The 9,524-nt window shown below is 39.2% G+C and overlaps 2 protein-coding genes across 2 annotated transcripts in view; one reads left to right on the forward strand and one right to left on the reverse strand.

Moving 5' to 3' along the window:
- Positions 1–892, forward strand: part of LOC106870301 (uncharacterized) — a 204,355-nt gene extending 203,463 nt beyond the window's left edge. Inside the window, exon 7 of the mRNA XM_014916327.2 lies at positions 853–892. The gene's annotated coding sequence lies outside the window, so the exon portion shown is untranslated. The remainder of the gene's footprint in view (positions 1–852) is intronic.
- The window catches only part of LOC106870298 (centrosome and spindle pole associated protein 1), a 139,234-nt gene that overhangs the window by 104,608 nt on the left and 25,102 nt on the right, over positions 1–9,524 (reverse strand). The window lies entirely within an intron of this gene.

Genomic DNA, 9,524 nt, shown 5'->3' on the forward strand with positions numbered 1-9,524 from the left:
CACACACACACACACGCATATATCACCATATAACTATCGACTAGAATATTGGATATTGTTATACACCACTGGTTACAAACTACAGTAATCCCTCGACTATCGCGGGTGGTACGTTCCAAAACCACCCACAGAAATAATTAAAATCTAAAAAAATATATACCTATCGGCCGCAGAAACCCGCGATATACCGAAGAGACCGCGATATAAATTTACATATATTAGCCAGAAAAATCTGCGATGTACTGAGCGCGCGATAGGTGAACCGCGATATGGCTAAGGATTATTATATTTTTCAAATGATGCCTACTCGCGAATTCGGCAAGTAGGCCAATATATATATTTCAAAGATTCATTATTATTATTATTATTATTATTATTATTCAGTAGTTTTATTTTTATAACGTGCTTTCACTTCACTACCGAACGCAGCTCTGTGCGCCTTGGGTATGTGCTGTGGTTTGCTGTGGTGCTCTTATGTTTACTGTATTGAAAGTGTTTTGCGTAGGATGTGTGCAGTACCCAGTAGTGCAATTTTCTGTATGTTATATATATATTTGTAAGTCCTGCTATTTTTGTTATGTATTTGTCTGAATATTTTTTTATTATACCTAAGGCACCTACTATGATAGGAATTGTTTCTGTTTTTAGATTCCACATTCGAGTTATCTCTATTTCCAGGTCTTTGTATTTTGAAAGTTTTTCCATTTCTTTTATTATTATTATTATTATTATTATTATTATTTATTCATGTATTTATTGCCCACAGGAGTTAAACAGAGAGGACAAACAAGGACAGACAAAGGGATTAAGACGAGTACATCGACCCCAGTGCATAACTGGTACTTTGCACAGCTTCTAACGCTGGAGATGTACTACGGTGTCAGCTGTTCACCCCTTATTTTTCGAGCACCTTCCGGAGTATTCGAGTGGTTCCAAGCAGTGCTGTTTTCTGCAAGTGCTCCACCCTTATTGCAGCCCCTATTTGTTCCATGTACAGCTCAAGATTTTTACTCACTATTCCCAGGGCTCCGCCAATTATTGTTAGTACTACCACCTTTTTCATCGACCACAACTGCTTAACCTCCCAAGCTAACCTGTCATATCTATCGACTTTTCTTTCTTGCTTATCGCATACCTTGTTGTCGGCTGGGCAAGCTATATGTATGATTCAGCCATAGTTGAAACAAGAACAACAAACATTGTTAAAAGAGGAAAGAAGCATGGTCATTCCTTACCCAAGTCACCTTATCTTATCAGCCATCATTTATGCACTCATAAATTAGCTTGATAGTTGAACTCTGAATGGCTGTATGCAAATGAGTTTATAAAAGGGTTCCAGAACTCTTGTGGGGAAAAAAATTTCGCACCCCGGACACATCAGCATTTGAAGCTCTGACACGCTTCTGCTTGACTCACTAACACACCCACGTTTAGGTCACTGATGCATCTACACAGACTCTACATAGACTCATCCTTACTTGGGTCACTGACATAACCTCATTTATGTCACTGACACGCCTTCACTTAGGTCGCTGACACGCTTTCCCTTGAGTCGTTGATACGCCTTCGTTTGTGTCACAGCCTATAGAAAGAGCAAGCCCTCATTAGACATTTAGAACTTTTTCCCTACAATATTACATACAGTGTGTTACTGATTCTGACACCAGCCACTGTTACTTGTATTGCATGACAAAATTTGAACATGACTGTGTTTGCTCCATTCTACTACAAGTGTACTTCAAGAGTATCCCAACATAAGCCATTTATTTACTGATTTCAATTCATTCTAAATTTTAGCACAAGGCCTACAGTTTCGAGGAAAGGGGTTAGTCGATTACGTCGACCTCAGTACTCAACTGGTACTTAATTTATCGACCTCGAGGGAATGAAAGGGTAAGTCGACCTCCGCAGAATTTGAACTCAGGCGTAAAGACTGGCGAAATGCTGCTAAGCATTTTTTGCCCGGCGTGCTAACGATTCTGCCAGCCCACCACCTTAAACCATTTAGCTATAAGCAAAGTGTTGTGTAGGCCCAAGTAGTGTAGTGAGGAAGTGTTATGCACAGTGTTGTGGAAAGTCTAATGAAGAAACCTTATTTAGAGCAATGTTGTGTTATGAGAAAGTCTTGTGTAATGTAATCTAGCACAGGGCCAGTTTTAAGCCAATTAGACAGAATTGTTCAAATTGGGCCCCGCGCACACGGTCGAGTGGAAGACGCTTTGATGAATTAAACCCCTTGACTTCGGCAAAACAAAAATGTCCACACGATTCATTTTATCTTTTTGTGCGACAAGCGGATTTACCTCATTACTTTAGAAAAAACATCTTATTTAACGCTATCTATTTTCTGCGAAATGAGTGCTTGGCAACATCTGACAGACAGGGCGTCATAATCAGCTCAACTCAGTTCACACGCAGTGTGTCCCTAGCTATCCTGACTTGTAATAGAACATTAAAACTTTCATATGAGCTTTCAGTTTTTATATCACTGCGGCTAATGGTGGAGCCTCAAGCGCTCAGTGCTTTTTTGGCTGGGACTGGTGTACTACACGAAGCATAAAGCACCAATCTTCAGCTTTTGTAGAGTAGATGACCCCACTGACAATCCTCTAATTGGATCCTGCACTTCCTAGCGCTGGCCCTGATGTAGTGATATGTAGTTTAATGTAGTGGAATGAGGAAATGTTGCATATGGTAGTGAGGAAGTGAGGATTAAGTGTAATCGACTTGTCCCCTCCCCACAAAATTTCAGGACCTGTGCTTTTAGTAGAAAGGATTAAGTGTTTATTTTTGTTCATCCAGACATGCGACACAATTCTACCACGTGACGTTTGCCACATAATTTATCCTTTAGCTTACACTTATTCATTCAATCGTGTCCGACACTTATTTGACTCTATCAGGTGACATTTTTTTTTTATATACATTGATCCATTTTATGGATTTATTCTTTTCCTCCGCGCGACGCTTGATTATAGTGCAAACTTATTCATTTACGACGTAGACAATTGGAATTACAGTTTACCATTTCACATTTCATTTTGGAATTATTGCAATATTTTTCGTTCATTGATAAAATCATTATCTGAGCATAATATCATTATTCGTTCCTAAATTATAACAGTAGTAGTGTAGCAAGAACGTATTGTGAGGTGCAATGTAGTGTTGTGAAGGTAGTAAAAATGTGTTGCCTGGTGGCGAAGATTAGGTCTGCAACCCCACAGTACATTGACATAAGAGTACAGAAGTGTAGGGGAGGAGTAAAATCGATTGAATAGACGTATACTATAGTGGTTTCAAATTTTGGCACAAGGCTAGCAATTTCAGGCGAGAAGGTAATCCGATTACATCGATCCTAGTGCTCAACGGATACTTATTTTATCGACCCCAATTTTATCAACAAGGGTTCCAGTTGATCTGATCAATGGAACAGCCTGTTGGGGAAATTAATATGTAAGTGGCTGAGTACTCCACAGGCACGCGTACCTTTGAATGTCGTTCTGAAGGAGATTCAGCGTGACAAAGTCGGCCGCTTTGAAATACAGGTACAACTAATTTTTTCCAGCTGAGTGGACCTAAGCAACATGAACAAGGGCACAAACGCGCGGCCAGGGATCGAACTGACGACCATACGATCGTGAGCCGAATACCCCTAACTATCATGCCACGCGCCTTCACTGGAACTGAAGTAGGAATATAGCCGCTAACATCTGTTCTGGTCGTGAAGAAGCTAGCAGTTTTATAAAACCAGATGTAGTATTCCTTACTTAAAATAATACTAATTTGAAGTAGTTGCTATTCCGGAGTCCCAATATTTGCCAATATTTACCAATGCTTATCGCCATCAGATTTATTTAGATAGATAAAGAAAGGAATTAAGCTAACGGCATTCAGTAATGCGTTTGACTTATTCATGTACTTCAGTGCAAAAATATGGTGTTTTCATTGTTCGTCGTAGGTGGAGAGTGACGTAAATGGAATTCAGTCATTAGTTACTGCATATTTATTTCTTCTTCGATAAGTACAGAGATATACTCGTCGCAAGGATGTAAAACTATAATGACAGAACAAAGTATTTTATAAACCATCTCTCACGTTCAAAACAACGTTTTATATATTTTCTTTCTGTCTTTCTTTCTTTCTCGCTGTGTGTGTGTGTGTGTGTGTGTGTGTGTGTGTGTGCATATATATATATATATATATATATATATATAAACATGTACACTTGTATATATCGTTGCTATTACGTTAAACAGTCGAACGTTCAAATTTGGCCAAATGCGTTTTTACAATATTTAATTTTGCTGGCAATAGCCGGTTCTTTTGGCCAAGCTATCGTATCTCCAGCTGCTTCAGATGCCATGATATGAAAATTGTCAAAGTGTAGTACAACGGTTTAGCGTCTATCAGAAGTGTAGTAAATCCCAGATACGACAGTTTTGCAAAAATATTTCTGACTGAAAATATCATACATGCATGGAGTTACGATTTTATGCACCCAACAAAGTATTACTGTTAAGCTGAAACTGTTGCTATTGTAAAAAGAAATGGAATGGTGAAACTATTTTTTCGTTTTCTGAAAAAGCAACGCTTTGGACTTAAGATACTTTTGCATAATAACAACGATACATATTCTCTTACGCGTATGTGTGTTCGATAATATACATACATATACATACATACATACATACATACATACATACATACATACATGTATATATATATATATGTGTGTGTGTGTGTGTGTGTGTGTGTGTGTGTGTGCGTGTGTATGTAAAAACATACATACATATACGTACACATACACACACATACCCAGGCCTATTCCCCATTTTCTTTTCTTTTTTAGGAGTGGGTAGCTACAAGACACACCAGACGCACTCCATTCATTTCCCAGCTCAAAGAGGCGAGCCCCGTGCTATACTCAGGTCAAGGCATAGAACGCAACCTCTAATATCAGTAGCGGGGCCCGACAGCATATGCTGGTTTACTCCGCCACATCATGCTGGTTTCATACCCCTTTGAGTAACATCAAATTCTCTCATCCATCCGCAAACACTCTCCAAGATTTCCTATCATTTATAAACTCTCTTGCCTCTCTCACTCCAACTTCTCTGACCACCAAAGCGTTCCTCATTCCATCCATCCACACAAACCGAGGTCTGCCTCTGGTTCTGTTGCCTACCAACTCTGCCTTCATCGCTCTCCTTACCATCCGCTCCTCTTCTCTCCTCTCCATGTGGCCAAACTACCTCAACATTCGTCTATCCATTTTAGTTGTTAGTTTTTCTCTCATTCCTGCTCGCCTTCGCACCTTCTGTTCCTCATCCTGTCCATCCGTGTCAAACCAACCATAGCCCTCAGACGTCTCATCCATAAAGGCCCAATACACATCTCTCCCTTTTGTCAAAAACTTCTCACGCATCTGCCTTACTACAAATATCTGATCTGCACAGCCCCTTCCACTCCTAAAACCGCACTGCTCCTTCCCTATTACACTCTCTGTCTGGTTCCTCACCCTTACAACCAGAATTATCCCGTACAGTTTACCAACCACACACACAACAAACTTATACCCCTAAAATTGTTTATTTTCCTCATTTTCTTCTTTGTCTCTTTTTCTTTCTCGTGAGGCGTTCTTATCTCGTTTCAGACGTCTTAAACGAAACTAGGTCACTCTACTTGACCAGGTTTATCAAGAAATCAGTGTCTGACACTTTGGTTGGTCTGTGACAGAGTTGACAGAGAAAGAAGCTGCCATCTCAGATAAGATTCTCGATCAACAGTGATTCATGATGTTTGTTGCTTTGCTCTCTAGAGATTACATCATTGCTGCCTCATTAGTATATGCATATCTAATATACACACACATACACAGACACACAGACACACAGACACAGACAGACAGACACACACACACACACACACACACACACACACACACACACCTCCCCACAACAGACTAATTGAAGAGCTTTGATGAATTATGATACTAGAGACCAATGTGGCTGGAATTAAGAGAGAAAGGACGAATGTATTCGTTCTAAAGTCTTCGTTCGGACATATCGACTTCTTAGACAGCATCATGATAAACGAAAACGGTAACAGCACGGATATTGAAACAAATATTAATGGCAGTTCCATAAATTCTGTTAGAGATCTGGAACCACTCAATAGGTAAGGAAACGACAAAAAGTCTATTACATACACAAGCGGACCGAACATCACCCCTAAAGTAAGTAGTGGTTTTTGCGAAAGAATTTACGGTTATCATCTAGGACTAAAAGAGAAGAAACGTAGGGAAGAGGCAGAAATGAATGCATCAACAGACATTGGCCAGAAACCCAAACTAAAAAATAAAAGATAATTTATTTTGGAACGCAGAAACGCCGTCAGAACAGCAGAAATATTGGGTAAATTATCGTTACAAAGAGGAAAAATTTGTCAACAACTAGCCATTGGACTCGAATCCACATCTCTTGAAGACGCTTATAAAAACAAATGTTTGTTATATTTATACACACGTAGTTAAAAATAAAAGCTTTTACAACAAAATTACAAACAATAACACCTGAAAAAAAAAAAGAACTGACGTTGCTATCTACATAAAGGGCTCCTCCTACTGGTATGGAGTAAAATGGAATGAACTGTCTGTTTGCAAACATCATGTCCAGTCAGATTTATGCCAAAAGAGGGTAACAATTTCCCACAAAACCAATTCGAATGTAAATAATTATATCCTAATAACCCGATGTCGTACAGGTCAACGTAATCAAAGTGGGAGTACCAGGACGTCGGTCGTATTTACACTCACCTAAGGAAGATGTAACAAAACGTCGCCTGCTCTCATCAATAGGTAATAATTCAGTTGTAGTGCGAACAGCAGTAATCGAAATAGCATGCTTTTTAAAATATCACGCAAAAGATTGTACGTCAGCTGACCTGGCTGCAACATATGTACAGGGAAAGCCGCACTTATCGATACACAGAGCTAAACGACAGACAGATCCAAGATTTTTAACTAAATGTCACTCTAATACTATTGTTATTACAAATCAGTAAATCAGTAAGAAGAAACAGGGGTGAAATCTCTTACCGGGCTGGTATTGATACATACAATCAAGAACTATGTATGGCAGTCACGGAAAACCACATCACAGCAAATGTAGCAAATGCAGAGATATACAGCATTTTGAGGCATATAAGTCGATGTAGTATATAGAGCAAATATTTAGTGTAAACATTAAAAAATCGTCACTATCTTTCCAAATCTCGCAGCGTTTCAGTTGGATTTTTTGGTCCACCAAAATCGCCTATATATATATAAGTCAACTGACATTATTTGACTGCAAATTTTGGTCTGGAAAATTCGACTTATATAACAGAAAATATGCTACACGTTAAAGTAATCATCGAGGCGCCTGGCTTAATGGTTAGGGTGTTGGACACATGATCGTAAGATTGCGATTTCGATTCCTCGACCGGGAAACGCATTGTGTTCTTAAGGAAAACACTTCATTTCACGTTGCTCCAATCCACTCAGCTAGCAAAAATTAGTAATCCTGCGCTGGACCGGTGTCTCGTCCAGGTGGAGAATATATACGCCCTGGAAACCGGGAAACCGGTCCTGTGGATCTCTCTGACTCGGAAAGGAACTTTACATTGCTCTTTACTACAGTTAACGTGCACATCCTGTGATATCGACTTACAGATGTTTACCTGATACCATCCCACAGACAAAGGGCCAGGCCTGCAACTACTCACAGCAAATGATAACACTCATATCGAATTCTCTTCTTTACAGATAATAAACCTATACATCAACTGTATCGATCTCCTAACTAATGAACTCTACCTATAGAAGTCAAGGCTGTTGCTCTTTCCTCATGACTATACCATAATAAAAAAAAATGCAGGAAACACAAATACACACACGCACAAACACACACACATACATACATACACATGCATTAAACCACAGCCAAATACACGCACACAACCACAAACATAAACATACATACAAACGTATAAACGCATAAAATCGCATACACACACACACACACACACACATGCATTTGTGGAAAGTTAAGCCGCCACTAATTGTTTTATGTGCCTGTTTAGCCGCGAGAAGACATGGAAATTCTTTTGACTCTCCAGCATCTTGACCTATCAGGTTATTTGGTATATGACAGCTGAATGGTCAACGAGGCAGCATCATTTGAAAGGTATACCAATGCGAGGAAGCACATTTTGATCAGTCATATATAACCAGATTCGATAGTCAGGTCGATACTGTGATACATACATACATACATACCTACATACATACATATGTAAAATATATGTGTATACATATGCGTGTGTGTATATATATATATATATATATATGTATAGGCGTAGGAGTGGCTGTGTGGTAAGTAGCTTGCTTACGAACCACATGGTTCTGGGTTCAGTCCCACTGCGTGGCACCTTGGGCAAGTATCTTCTACTGTAGCCTCGGGCCGACCAAAGCCTTGTGAGTGGATTTGGTAGACGGATTTGGTGAGTGGATTTGGTGTGTGTGTGTGTGTGTGTGTATGTTTGTGTGTCTGCGTTTGTCCCTCCAACATCGCTTGACAACCGATGCTGGTGTGTTTATGTCCCTGTAACTTAGCGGTTCGGCAAAAGAGACCGATAGAATAAGTACTAGGCTTACAAAGAATAAGCCCTGGGGGTCGATTTGCTCGACTAAAGGCAGTGCTCCAGCATGGCCACAGTCAAATGATTGAAACAAGTAAAAGAGTGTATATGTAAATATATATATATATATGAAACAAAAGAAAGGGGTGCTTCCACGCAGGAAAATATATAGGGAAATGTGTTGTTGAAAATGTACCTAAATTTCAAAAGCTCGTAAATGTTTAAAATACATTTATTTACATATATACCAAACTAGTTCCAACATTCAAAATTATACACGAATATATCAGTGGATAATTTTGAATAGTCTACAATATATACTGCGTAATATATTTTTACATTCATTCCTCTTTTATTATTTATTTTTCACTCATATCCAGTTCTTCACCGTGGCTCGTTTAATTGGTCTCTTCTTATAAACGCTGTGAATGACGCTTGAATTCAGAATTTGAATTGTGTAGATAGACGTTGACACAATATTCTTGCCGGTCGGGCACATGTTAAGCCCCAAGGTATGTTTTTTCTGTTAAAATCTATGTACGGAATGTTCTCCTGAAGAGAAGAATGGATCCACTACTGGTTCCTAACTTCAAAATTGCAATAAAGGTCTAACCTTTTATTTTCATTTAGGTTTTGAATTCTATATGTCATGTCACTCGCGGACAGGGTTTATAGTTGAGGAGACATGAGTGATTATAGTGGCTTTATGGCGGTTTTGACTGCTATTTCTGGCATGTAAGGGTTTGTAACCCTCTCTGTTATAATTGTGATCTTTCACAATTATTGCACCCTTCTTTTACACACACACACACACACACACACACACACACACACACACACACACA

This window comes from Octopus bimaculoides, chromosome 9, assembly GCF_001194135.2.
Source record: "Octopus bimaculoides isolate UCB-OBI-ISO-001 chromosome 9, ASM119413v2, whole genome shotgun sequence".
In the NCBI taxonomy this organism is placed as follows: Eukaryota; Metazoa; Mollusca; class Cephalopoda; order Octopoda; family Octopodidae; genus Octopus; species Octopus bimaculoides.